Below are 14,072 nucleotides of genomic sequence, written 5' to 3'. Positions count from 1 at the left end.
GAGTGGACCACGACACTACACCACTGGGACTCCTCAGTGGCCTGCATCCTCACCAGACTCTCCCCACAACTGCCTGGAAGCCCACCTCCCCTCTTACTGGCTGCGCCGTGCTCCATCATGAAGCTCCACCAAAACTGGCTTAGCCAAACTGTGGATGGAGATTTCAGCTACATTCCTTTTTTTTTTTTTTTTTCCTTTTGAACAACATTTCAAGGCACAGTCTTGTGTTCCTGACCGGGCACACTCACGCACTCATTTCCAACCCTGGGTTAGTCTAAGGAGTCTTCCTCCTCCTCCTCCAGACTCTCTGCCGTGCAGGCTGACTCCATGCAGCGACGTCACCCCCAGGGTCTGCTCTGCAGTATGTGCGGTGAAGCCTGCGGGCTGCCAGTCCAGACCTAGCTCTGCCCCAGCCAGCAACTCGACCTCCCTACACTCAAGCTTTTCCACCATCAAAATAGGAAGTGATATTAGCTCACAGAGTCTTGGGGATGATTAAATATGGCAATCCATGTTCCATGTCCTGATACTTTGCAAATGCTCGATGATTATCAACCTTTATGATTGATATTGTTTGTATCTCTGCAAAGAAAATCAATTCCTGGCCTCTTTAGGACCCATGTTGGCTGTGTCCTCATTGAATATTTTGCACACTTAATTCCGACTTGCCAATTTCTCTCTTCTGTCTATGTCCAAATTGATTCCTGTTTTTCCTCATCTTCTGGGGAGACCCATTACTGATTCTGCTATTCAAAGCAACTAGCAACAGAATTAAAGAGACCTACCTCCAATCTCTGAATTGCACCTATAATTTCTCTTGTAAAACTTAACTATTGTAGTGGTTAATCTTTGTCTATTGTAATGGATCATCTCTGATCTTCAGTATTTTCATTTATTCTGTAAATGTTTGTTGAGCATTTGCCAAGTGAAGATATGACACCAGGCCTCCCAAATTCAAGGTAAATAAAAGAGCCAACAGCTTACAAGCCAGTAGGGAAGAGCAAATCTGACAGCAGGCAGGGCTGACAGGCATTCCAGGCTCGGGACCTCCCTCTGTCCTCTGCAACGACAGATCACCTACTAGAGGATGGATAATATGATGGTCTCTCTCGAGTTGAATCTCAAAAGATGACTAGCTGTCTGTCAGCTGACCAGGTGGGCAAAGGTGTCTCCAAGCAGGGGAGATGTTTTGTGAAAGCTGGAGAACTGTAAGCACTTTGGGGAGAGGGGAGCAGTGGGCGGCGGGGGGCGGGGGACTAGAACTTGAGAGGGAAGCAAGACTGTCAGAAGTCTTCAGTAACTTCAAGGCAGGCCATGGGGACACGACCGGACACCAGGACCCCTGCAGCCCCACCAGGTCCAATGCCCAGTTAGCTCAGTGAGGCCTGCGCCCTGCCTGTTCTGTGACAGTGGACCAGTCCACCAAGTGAGGTCCACAGCTCCACTCTTCCTGATCAGTTTGCCTCACACATCATCTGCAGCTCAATTCCAAAAAACACTTCAAAGATATGGGCCTTTATTGGATGTACTTAATCTACTTGTTTTGAAACAGCATCATAGCAAAGACAAAAGAAGAATGTATTCTTTAATTATCATTAGCCAAGAGAAGACAATGCATTCCATAATAACAACAGAATGAAGTTTATCATTCCCACCCCAGGAGAAAATATAAAAAAAATGGCTACTTTAAAAAATTTGCTTGTTTTTCTTTACAGTTTACATGCAGCCTATTTTTTAAATGCATAAATAATAAGCAGTTCAGATGTGGTGGGTTGCTAAAGAAAGGCATCGTTCATCCACAGAATAAAATGCATTGTCTTCTAGGATTTGAGATCTCACCTAGAAAGCAAGCATCTGTCAGAGGAGCCCAGGGCTTCCACACCTGCTGAAAGGGGTCAGGCATCAGCAGCTGGCTCAGTTCCCCTTGGGCGAGGAGGGTTTTTGTACGTCGAGCCAGTGGAGGGCTATCACTGTGGTGGACGTTCGGCCCTGGGACCAAGCTGGAAATAAGACGTAAGTGAATCCCTTGTTTCCTTCTCCTGTTGTCCATGGTCTCTCATGGTCTCTGTGTCTGTGAACTGAGTCTTTGAAACCAGGCTCTGGCATCCTCCGGGGAAGGGTGACTATGGAATCTGTAAGTCATTGAGTGAGAAAAACTAGGTGAAAGCCTCAGACATGCACAGGGGAGCATGCTAGAAGGTTCCAGCGCCTCACGCAGTTGTCAGAGAGGGAGGCTCAGTTTTTGTACAGGAGGGAGGTTCAGAGCAATCACTGTGTGTACACGTTCGGCGGAGGCACCAAGCTGGAGATCAGACGTAAGTATTTTTTCCAGCCGATTCTTCTTGTCTGTCTAATTGTCTTGCTCTTTGTTCCTTTTTGTGCATTTTGGTTAGTGGGTTGTTGTGGACGTAAGGTTCAGAGCAGGGGCGATTGCTCCACAGGAGGCTGGCTGATAGCTAATTTCTAGGATTTCTAAGTCAAAACAACTAAACTGGGGAAGAAGGGTGGCTGTCCTTCCCAGCGGGTTTTTGTAGGGGGAGAAGCCAAAGCGAATCACTGTGATTCACTTTCGGCGGAGGGACCAAACTGGAAATCAAACGTGAGTACATTTTTGCTCAACTATTGGTGAAGTCTTAGTCCTGTTGTAACATTTGTGTGAGTTTGTGCTATTCTGAAAGGAACCATTCCTGGTGACCCAAAAGTCAATCGAAGAACACCAGAAAATAGCCAATTTAAAAGCAAATCTATCAGTGGCCAGGTTTGGGAGGAGAAGAGTTTTTGGAGGGAGAACAGGAAAGAGGTGGCTGAATTCCTCTGAGAACCAGCGGTCTGGTGTGGCTGGCCGCCCAGGCAGGTTTTTGTAGGGGGCAGTGTGTGGGAGCCAGCACTGTGGCTCACGTTCGGTGCCGGGACCAGGGTGGAGCTGAAACGTAAGTGCGTTTTTCTACTCTTTTTTCTCATGGCATTATAAAATCTGGGGGTTTTCGTGTTTGGGGTGTGAGTGGAGGTCGGTTGTGAGTAGAACAGGTTTCTTTCAGTGGAGTCAGGGACTGAGTCAGTTAACCTCAGGGAAGAGGGGTTTTCGATGAGGGGACTGTGATCCAGCTGATACTGTGGATCACCTTCGGCCAGGGGACACGCCTGGAGATGAAACGTAAGTGATCTCTCTGTTGCCTTCTGGAATGTGGGTGAGATTTCCACTTGTAGAAGCTGAAGTAGGGGTTGTCACTGGATGCAAAGTTAAACTCCGCTCCAAAAGTGGATTTGGAAAGAGAAATATTAAACTGGGCTAAAACGAGTGATTCAAGGCAGGGGTAAAACAGTGTAGATTTAAAAGGAAGGCTTGTGGCTCCAAAGAGCAAAAGTAATTCCTTTTCACTGAATTTTGTCAGATGCTATGTTGATTTTGTTCATTACATGTCGTGATATGGAAAAGTTGAGAAATGTACTTCTTAGTCTGTCTTTTCTTTTGCCTGATGAATTATTGGATAAGACAACTATAAAATGAGTAGCTTGCCCAAAAAGTTGGTTGAGTTAGGAAAGTAAGGCTGTTTGCCACGTAGCAGACGTGGCCCACTTGAGAATCGTCAGCAATGTCGTTGTAGGGTGTAATCCGAGTGCTACAGTCCAAAATGAGAGATTCTGCAGGAATCAGATCTTGGCAGATCTTACTGAAAACTCCTTTTTCAAAATTTAATTTCTATATTAAATTAGAGATGATCTCTTATCATAATGGTGGAAAGACAACTGACCCCTAAAACTGTTTTAAAGAAATGTATTTAAATGAAGGAAAATAATAATTACATTTTTTAAATTTCCATGGTTTATAGGAAATATTTTAAAGAACATGTGATTCTACTCCCCTAGTTATCCCTTGTCCACATTCTCACACGGCATGGCCTTGCTGGTGTGGTCTGTGGGCCCCGCGGCTGCCTTTCCACCACTAGTCCTCCTGTGGCGGCTCACTGCATGAGCCGGGTGGCCACTTTTTCTGGTACACGGTGATGCAGACAATGCCACTAACAGAGGGAAGGCAGGAAAGTGGCAGGCATGACGCCGGCATGGAAAAACCAGGAGAAAACTGACTTACTAGGAATTTCAGTAGTAAAGTTATATAAAAAGCCATTATTATAGCCTCTCAATGAGGTTGTAAAAAAAACAATTTTTCCAATCATATGTCATTTTTTTGTTGTTGTTGAATTAAGTAACAAAAGCTCCATCCAAAAGAAAGAAATAGAGCCTGTGTAACTTTTTCAGGGTAAAATCCACAGGAGAAAAAAACCAAGTTTGCCAGCAGTCTGACCATTCAGAACTTAATCAATTTTATTCTCCTGAGTTCACAGAAATACCATTGCATTTTATTAACTGGTAAAAAATAAGTTTGTGACATGTTTTAATTTTCAAAAATGTAACTGCTTGGGATGATATTTGAGTGGTACAAAATAACTAATTTTATATCAATGTGATTGACAAAAAAGTTAATATAAAAATTTTCCAATATGTTAATGCTGTGATAGAAAAAAATTTTAATCTGGCTATTTTAATCCCATAATCTCTAAAACATTTCAATGACTTGATTTTGTGTTGGTGCTGTTATTTAGCCCCACTGATTTCAAAACTGATGCTTACGGATTATTTTGGTCTATGCAGGACTATTTTAGGGCCCTTTTAAAACTTTTGAAACCATAGAACTATTTAAATTAAATATTTCAAGTTACTTTGAAAGGGTTTGGGGGCCTTTTAAAAGCTCTTTAAAAGTTTCTAAACTCTAATGCAAAATCTTGAAATAATTTCCACATCAAATATAGTAATTATTAAATGTTTCAAAGCCAGATGGAAATTTTGAACTTGCCCAGATAGGAGGCTCTCCACAGAATGTTTCCCTCTGCTTGTTTTTCAGAGATCACATTATTTTGCCACCAAGGCTCTCTTATACAATTATTTGGGGAGAAAATAGCCATGAAAGTTTAAAAAGGAAAAAAAAAAAAAAAAAAAGGAATAAGAGTTCATTGATCTTATGTTGGAGTGCTTGGTTAGCCTTGAGGGTACATTTACTGAAAAAAGGAAAAAAAACTTCACAGATCTGTTGACTTCTCCTGCTAAGAACTCCTGATTTTAATTTTTTTTTTTCACTGTTACTCTCCCACCCACAGTTTTTGTCCCCGCCGAGGGGATTTCCAGGAGGACACCTGGCAGCTGCTTCAAAACTGAAGCTGGCCGGCTCCCCTGGGCAGGTGGCCAGGGTGGCAGTTGACACTTCCTGGTCTGGCTAAGGACTGCTTCCTGTGTTGCAGACCCTTAGGCCAGGGCCCAGTCACACTTTCAGGCCTTCACGAGGGATGGGAGCGCTCTTGCAGGTCTCCAGAGGGACAGGCCACCCAGCTGACACCCACACGGCCCCAGATGCAGCCTGGGCTGCCGCGGGGTCTCCTTCCACGTGGAGGGACCAAGTCTCGCCCTGCTGACTGCTGCACGCAGGGGTCAGATGAGGCACCCTGTTTTCTTGGCCTGGAGTCCTGAGCCCTTTGCAGGTGGCAGGGGACAGAGTTGAAAAGAAAGGTCTCAGAATGGCTTCAAAGAGCTCAAACACAATTTAGCACTTTTTAAGGGGGTAGTGGGGAGCAAGGAAGTGACCCCGACCCTTGACACCACACGGTGCTTCTTGGCCCCACCGCAAGGGTGCTGACAGGTGCTGCTCTGCATGCCCGCCTCTCGGTGGCCACCCACCAACACGCACCTAGGACAAGGCCTTCCTGTGACTCACCCAGCTCTGTGCTTCCTTCCCCAGGGGATGTGGCTAAGCCAACTGTCTCCATCTTCCCACCGTCTTCGGAGCAGTTAGCCACTGGAAGTGCCTCGCTCGTGTGCTTTGTGAATAGCTTCTACCCCAAGGACATCAGCGTCAAGTGGAAGGTGGACGGCACCGAGCACACCAGCAACGTCCAGAACAGCCTCACGGAGCAGGACAGCAAGGACAGCACCTACAGCCTCAGCAGCACCCTCTCGCTGACCAGCAGCGAGTACAACAGCCACAACGTCTTCGCCTGCGAGGTCAACCACCAGAGCCTGTCCTCGGCCATTGTCAAGAGCGTCAACCGGGACGAGTGTTAGAGCCAGCAGCCGTGCCCTCGCGCCGCGGGCCTGGGCGCTTTCCCAGCCGCCAGGGACCTACCCCGTGGCAGTCCTCCTCCCGCCTCCCGCCTCCTCCCTCCCCCTTGGCTGGAATCACACTGGCTGTGGGGAAACAACAAATAAAATCGATCTTTGCACCTGAGACCTCGCTCTCCCTCCTCATTGAATGTTTTAGGCATTGTCCTCCCATTTACTCAGTTTCTCCTTTAAGGGACTCAATGTTGAGCTGCCCTAAAATGCACCACCCTGTATAAAACCATCCTGCATTCCACCCCGCACAGACCCAGCTCCCCCAGACCCACATGCCACCTGTTCATGCCCCCTCCCCGGGGCCTGGCCGGGAGCTGCCCCCTAGGTCTCCCCTCCTCAGCAAGCCTCCCAAGGGGTGATGGTCCTTGTAGTCCGCATCCTGGATCCCACCCAAGCTTCCCTGACAACTTAGCAGAGCAAATGCGTCAAAAGAAGAAAACAGTCGGCTGGGGGGGGCGTGTGGCTCAGTGGTGAGCACACGCAGGCCCTGAGTGCCATCCCCACCACTGGAAAAAGAAAAAGCTCTGAGGAGAGTCAGTCGTTGCAACATGGCACGAGATAGTGAAACAACAGTCAGCCTGAATGAGCAGCAGGGTGCTGTCCCAGTCCGTCACACACTGGGCACACAGGCTTGGGCCTAGCAAGATGCTGTGCCTTCATCACACTTGTAGATGTGTTTTTAGGGACCACTTCTGTCAGCCAAGAACCGTCGCGGGCACTTCCCGCAGCTGACTTTCATCCCCACTGCCCTGCCAGAGTGCACGCTGGCTTCAGGCACAGGACGGGCAGGCTCTGGAAAGCGGGGGGATTCTCTGTAAGTCAGCAGTTGCGCTCTTTAAAGGATATGTCCCTGTCCACCAAAAAACACCCGCACACAAACATGTTCACAGCAGCTTCATTCATAGAAGCCCAGGACTGGAAATAATGCAAACGTCCACCCGCAGTAGATGGGGTCATGAGATTGCGGTGTGTTTGCAACCGAACTCCTGCTGGGTGAGGAGAACGGCGGCCGGCAACCCTGCCTCGTAACAGATGACTGGAAAGCACGACAGTTAGCCCAAGAAGCCAGACTCCAGAGAGCAGTCTGTATGTCCCATCCAAATAAAGTCCAAGGTCAGGGGAAATAAAACTAGAAGCTGGAGCGGGGCATCTGGGCTGGGGTGGGGTGCGCCTGCGGGGACGCTGGGGTCTGTGTGTTCCGATCCTCCCGTGGGATGCGCCCCTTCATGAGAGTGTCCTGAGTTTTAGGATTAGGAACCAGGCACTTTCCTGCATGTCTTATCTTCAAAATAAGTTCCCACACAGCACGGCCTCACTCCAGGCTCACAGAGAAGAGGTGGGAGGGGTAGGCGGAGGTGAGCGCCGCTCAGCCTGTGAGCAGGTCCTGGGGTCAGATCTCTAAGCCCACTCTGCTCTCTTGAGCCCTGCGCTCCTCTGCCTTTCCGAGCTCACAGTGCTGTGCAGATGCGGGTCAGACAACATGCCATCTCCCTGGGGTCCTCTCCTACACCCACCCAACCAGGAGCACCAACAAGAAAAATTGAATGGACCTGAACATCAGCAAGGGGACAAAGGATGGAAGGGAACCACGTCCACATGTTGGGAACCACTTATGGTAGGTTTGGGAAGTGGAGAGGGGCATGAAGAATATCAATTTCCTCTCCATACCCTCCGCTGCCGGTGCCAACCGCTCACCCACAGGACTTACTCCGGGAGCCCCTTCTCTAGCCTGCAGAGTCGGGGTGCAGAGCAGCTCAGACTGTCCCCATCTGTGAAGCATAACCCAGCCTCCCCGCTGTGCTCCTCTCTCTTCTCAGTGCTGGAGCAGTGAACACACACACAACCTGCCAGGGACACACCTTGCCTTTCTGTCTCTGGACAGTATATCACATCTTTGAAACTTTGGAGATCTGAGTTCAGAATGACTCAACTATGTCCCTTTAAATGATACGGGCTTGTTCACCCATCTCCGGGGACCAAACTGAATAGCCAAGGGACTTCTAATCTGGCTACAAATCCAAAGCAAGCTCTCCCAAGGAGGGAAAGCCCTGAAGCCAGGCCCACCATGACTCAAGCAGGGAGACACCGTGGAGTTTCACACTGTGTTCCTCAGAAGGACACATCAGTTCCCAGCTCCAGGGACCTGTGACTGTGACCTTACCTAGAAAGTGGGTCTCCACAGAGGTCATCAAGTCAAAATGGGATCACACGGGATGTTGATGAAGATGAGGTGACGCTGGATTCTTTATACATTGCTGGTGGGAATGGAAAACGATACAGCCACTCAAGAATGATTTGTCCATTTGTTGAAAAACTAAGTAAAATACACCCACCATATGACCTAGCAATTGCATTCGGCATTTACCCCCAAGAAATAAAAACTTATGCCCACACAAAAACCTGTACATGATTGTTCAAAGTGGTTTTATTTGTGAACAGTCAGAATCTGGAAATAACCTACGGCCCTCAATAGGTGTCCCATGGTAGGCGACTGGTCAAATGGGACCAACATGTCCCTCAGCGGTGACTGACAGGTCACGCGGTGAGATCCTGGGAGGGTGGGAGTGAGGACACGCCACCCCATGGATGATTCTGAAGGGCATCACACTGAGAGAAGACGTCCAGTCTGGAAGGGTCACAGACCCCAGGACTCCTTTCATGTAACAGGCTTGAGGTGACAGCTGTGGAGAGGTTGCTGGTCATGGGGGAAGAGGGTGAGGGGGAGGAGAGTGATGTGACCACCCAGGGGACATCGCACAGGGGACCCTGTGGTCAGGGGTGGTTCTGCATCCCAGCTGCCATGGTGGTGACACATGACACCATGACGTGGACCTGTGCTCCCTGCGCCAGCGTCCAATTCTTGGTTTCGAGGTTATGTCCTGCAAGAAGCCACCATGAGGGGAAACAGTGGGGCTCACACAGACCCCACCTCTGTTCTGTCCCTGCAACTTCCTGCAGGTCTCTCATTGCACGCTCTCAAGATACAACGTTTCAAAAACTAAGATGACGTCGTACTGGATCAGGGAGATCCTTGAGCCAGTGGCTGGCCTCTGTGTGTGGAGGAGCCTGGAGAAGCAGGGACACAGGGAGAGCACCTGTGGCCAGGGAGGCAGGGGCTGAAGAGGCGGCCGTGGAATGCTGAGTGGGCCCAGGAGCCACCAGGAGCCGCCAGGAGCCGGGAAGAGCGGTGGTGTGGTCTGTCCCTCGGGCTCTTCAGAAGAAGCCAGGCTCACCGGCTCCTTGATTCCAGAACTGAGAGAATAAGTGATGATGGTTGAATCCCCCAGGATGTGGTGCTTGGCTAGGACAGTCCCAGAAAGCCCACAGTGTGGCTGCAGAGAGAGGTCAGGTCCCCAGGGACCCCTCCTGCACTGCGAGTTGGCCCACAGGGATGGCTGGCCGGGGCCACCCACCCACGGCACGCCCCGGGTCCGAGAGGTCCTCAGGTCAGAAGGGTCAGGCCAAGCCAACAAGAGATTGGGCACTCCTTGTGGGAAGTGGCCTGCGTTGGGGCTCTAAGCACACGTTACGAATCGGGAAGCTCTTGCCCGCCACGTTGCACTGGCTGTGTAGCCCGAGAAAGTTCTGAACCAGGTGGGCCTCGCTTTCTCCCCTGTAAGATGCAGGAGTGACGGTACCCACCTAGTAGGTCAGCAACTGCAAAGATCAACTGCAAACGTGAGGAGCCGCCGCGGTCCAGCTCGCCCTCAAAGCTCACGAGCACAGGCGGCTGAAGGAGCACACTGTGCCCTCCCGGATCTTCGGGGTGGGCTCTTTGGCATCCAGTCCATGGGTTCCATGGTAGATTTAGGAAGAAATGGAGGAAAGAGAGAACAGAGGAAGAAAAAGAAAAGGAAGACGCTAAAGAGGGAGAAAATGGGGAAAGGGAAAAGGGAAGAAAAAAATAAGGGGAAAGAGTCCACCGAGGAAACCAGGAGGGCCGCTCCATGACAGCCCACCTCCACACGGGCAGGTCGCTGCAGTGGCACTGACTCTCAGCCACGGGCAGCTGCGAAGCAGCCAGGTGCGAAGCAGTGGCCATTTCAAGAGAGAGGCCGCAGGCCCAGCCACGGCTCGGAGCCGGACACCAACCACGGGTCAGTAAGGAGCCCGCATGTCTGGAAGGCAGATGGCGCATCTCTGTCAATCAAAACACAGCAGAGGAGGGAAAGCTGACACTCACAGGGGCCGTGGAGCCGGCCCGATGACTGTGTCCATCAAAGGTCAGGGCAGTGCCACCACCACCCTGCATCTGCCCGCCACTCCTGTCAAACGCCCAAACGCCCACCTGCACCTGCCAGTCAAAGAGCTGCATGCAGGCTGGGAAGCCCTTTCCAGCCTCACCGTCTGTGACATCAGAGCCCCGGAGTGGGACCCTCTGTGGCCTCAGGGGGGCTGTGGCTCTCCATTTCGACTTTTTTCTATGAAAAGGAACAGCCCTCAGAATGAGCAAGGTTTCATGAAGTTGGCGCTGATGCCTTTGCTCCAACAAATCCCTGAGCAAGTCAACGATCATTATTGTTTCTTTTGAAGAAAAGGAAAGGGGAGATGACAGAGTGATGGAAGATGGGAGAGGGAACAGAGAGGGAGGGGAGGCAGGGGAGGAGGAAGAGGGAGCCAAGGCCAATGGAGGAGGAGAGGAGACGAACAGGAAGGGGAAAGAGGAAGCCCACCCAGATGTCTGCTTCTTTGTACGCTGCACTGCGTTGGTCCAGGCACTGACGGCTCCAGGCCTCAGCTCCTTGTCCCTGTCAACGTGACAACGCTCTTGGCGCTTTCTTACAGCCGGGGCCAAGAGCCCACGTGCAGGGGTCTGTTCACCTCCATGCCTGGCGCCACAGCCTGGGGCTCTGTAGCCCTCTCCCCGTGGGGTGAGCACGGGGAAGCCGCAGCAGTGGTGGAGGCAGCCGGAGGCTGCAGAAGAGGAGAGGTAAGCGAGCAGGCCGGCCCCACAGCTCCCACAGAGTGGCTGGAAAGTACCCACAAGTCACACAGCAAGAACTTCACTCTGGTGCCTGTTTCCTCTGCTTCCTAGCCCTGTGGCTGTCAGGCTGTGGACGCGAGACTAGTCCACACCAAAACGTGCTCTAAGGGTAATAATGTATCAGGCTGGGAAGAATCAGTACAACACGTAGACATAAAACAGCCCACTAACAAATCTTACACATTTTACACTGGGATTCCATGTTGAGACGGTAAAACTTTGGCTATGTTGGGTTGAGTCAAAGATGTCAAAATTAACCTCACAGGTTTATTTAAGTCTTTCTAAAGTGGCTACTAGAGAATTGTAAAGCTTCCATGTGGTTCGCATCGTATTCTTATCAGACAGGAGAGCCTAGATTACGCTAAGCTGCTGAGCATGTCCTGAGAAGCAGCTCCACACTTTACTCAAAAGGGCTTTGAGACTTGTCCTGAAGCTGGCCCATGGAGAAATATGCCCCTGGGCCTGGTCAGCTCCTGCGGCTGAGCTTGTGCAGTCCCCCAGTTTGCTGGTGATTACTTCCTGCCACTCTGTCTCCTTCCAGGCGGTTACCCCCCAGAAAGCGCCTCGACACTGGCTCACAGGTGTAGGCATAGCTGTTATGACAAAGTGAGCCACAACCTCACAACGTCCCCGAACACAAGCACAGGAGAACTCAAATGTTTATAAGGCATGAAAGAGTTTGTAGAGAATTAGGAGGAGATAGATCTCACAGTTCATAAACACTCGTATTTACATGATGTGACACAAGGCCCCATGTGAACAGGAAGTAAGGGAGCCACAGCCACCAGCCCCTCACCATGCTAGCAAAACTGGAGAACGTAGAGCCCGTGAGGTAAGACCCACGGTTTCTGCCATAATGCTCGTAAATCTAATCAAACAGTCAAGCAATACACAAGGAAATCGAGCCAGCCCCCAAACACCAGCACCACATGAGAGAATGGTTTTGGGAAATGGGAAACTTAGTGACCAGGGGTCTGGGGACTGGAATTCCCATTACCCTTTTGTTCAGTAGTTTCTATTGAATGCCTGAAATATGCCAGGTTGTCTCGGATGCTTTCATGGGTGTGAGGAGCAGCCTGTGCTGGAGTGTTCTCAGCTCAGGGTTGCAGGAGGAAGGGCAGGTCATGTAGGGCTGGTGGGTCACAGGAAGAAGTTCCTGTACTCCAAGTGAGACGAGGGCTGGTGGTTTTGAGTAGAAGAATAATTTCATCTGACTTATACAGAAGCAGGCTTTCCCTGGGTGTTCTGATCAGAACCTCAGGCGTGGACAGGTGCAAGTGTCCAAGCAAGAGGTGGCACTACATTGAAAGCTGGTCTGATGTGACCCACTCCGTGGTGGCTATGGGGAGAGACCTCAAGGTGACTCCAGGGTCCAGCCTGAAGGATTAGAAGGATCAAGTTGCCCCAACTGAAGTGAGGTGGGCTACTGAAGTGTAGAAGGCACGGGGCTGGGAGAAAAGACCAGGATCCACCTGGAGTTAATTTTTGTGCATAGCATGAGGTGAGGGTCAAGGTTCCTTCTCCTCCATGTGGACACACAGCTGCTCGGGAACTGTTTAAAGACCTCCTCATGTGAGATTGCTAGGGCAACTTTACTGAAAACCCACCGGCTGCATGAGTCCAGATCTAAGCTCTCTACTGCATCCTGCAGACCCGTTTGAGCATCCTTATGCCAGCAGGTGCTTCCTTGATCCAGGAAGCTTTGGAAGCTCTGTCTTGGGCACACGGGATCCGAGATACAGGTCAGACAACCAGCAGGGTGGCTGGCTATAGAGTCAGGAACTCAGGAGAGTCAGTACTGGAGACAAAGGTTCTCAGTGGTCATCCAGATGGTGGAAAAAGCCATCAACGGCGAGAGAAGAGCTAGCAAGGGAAGGCAGATGGAGACTGCACTGGGAGGCACTCCACACAGCAAGCTGGCAAGATGAGCAGGAGCCAGAAGAGAAGGCTGGGAAGGACTGGCATGGAATCCGAGGAGCAGTGTTGTCCTGGAACCCAGGAAAAGAAAGGCTACAGGGAGGATGGACTGCTTAGCAGTGTGGACTGCAGACAGGCCAGCTAAGGTTAAAGATGGAGCTGGGCCTTGGGTTTAGCCACATGTGGACAGGGCGGGAACCAGCCAAGAGCAGTTTCTGTGGAAAGGCAGGAGCAAAAGGCTGGTCATAGGGGTTCAAGAGAGGATGGGAGGAAAGAAATTGGAGATGGTGAGGGAAGGAGAGGACTGAGTCCTGGAAGGAGAGTGGAAAGAGAAGTGGAGCCTGCAGAGGGCACAGGTGAAAGAAGAGACACGAGGCTGCTGAAGGCTGATGAGGACCAGCAGAGGCGAGGTGGAGCTGAGGGAGGGAGAGGAGAGCGCTACTGGAGCACATCCCCCAGCAGAGGAGGGGTGGGGACGCAGGCGGAGGTGCCGCCTTGGCCAGGCACAGACCCTCTGCCACCGTAGCAGGAGAGAAGGGAGAGTCCAGGGCCCAGTGCATGGTGCTCTGCAGGGATGTGCCGGGACTCGTCTGTGACTTCTCTAATTAGCGGGACTGCTGAGATTTTGCAGGTTTAGAAGTTCAGGACTCACAGAGTGATATAAGCAGTAAAGGTTCTAGGCAGGATGAAGAGAAGAGAGTGCGGAAGGAGAGAGACCTCACCAGGCGGCCTCCAGACCACCTGCAGTGCTTTCCCCACGCCCCTGTGCTGGTGCCTCCCCCGAACGCAGCCCCCAGGCACCCCACAGGCAGCCCTTGCTCTCCAGATACCTCGCCTCTCTGACCCTGTCCCAGCAGCAGGTGGAGTGCAGCCCCATCTCTCCCTGTGGCCTCCCCGCCTCCTGCTCCTCTCATCCTTCCTGCCCCTCCATCTACCTACCCTGGGATTGAACCAACCTTGCCACCCCTACCAGGTGCTCAGCTACCCCTTTATGAGAAGCCTCCATCTC

The 14,072-nt window shown here is 51.0% G+C and overlaps 1 long non-coding RNA gene and 1 gene segment (V, D, J or C); one reads left to right on the top strand and one right to left on the bottom strand.

Moving 5' to 3' along the window:
* LOC306643766 overlaps window positions 1-2,603 on the bottom strand; it is a 122,926-nt gene extending 120,323 nt beyond the window's left edge. Inside the window, exon 1 of one of the 2 annotated variants that reach the window (XR_013759048.1) lies at window positions 2,558-2,603. This is a non-coding gene — a long non-coding RNA (uncharacterized lncRNA). Of the gene's footprint in view, window positions 1-1,971; window positions 2,313-2,557 lie in introns of those variants that run through there. The other variant, XR_013759049.1, reaches the window with a different exon arrangement.
* LOC306643750 (immunoglobulin kappa variable 2-29-like) overlaps window positions 1-6,111 on the top strand; it is a 458,283-nt gene extending 452,172 nt beyond the window's left edge. The window contains exons 4-5 of the V gene segment in view: window positions 2,562-2,599; window positions 5,789-6,111.
* Window positions 6,112-14,072: the final 7,961 nt, after the last annotated feature.

The sequence above is a fragment of the Sciurus vulgaris genome (assembly GCF_902686455.1).
Source record: "Sciurus vulgaris genome assembly, chromosome: 14".
NCBI classification, from domain to species: Eukaryota; Metazoa; Chordata; class Mammalia; order Rodentia; family Sciuridae; genus Sciurus; species Sciurus vulgaris.
This window is presented reverse-complemented; position numbering and strand designations above follow the sequence as displayed.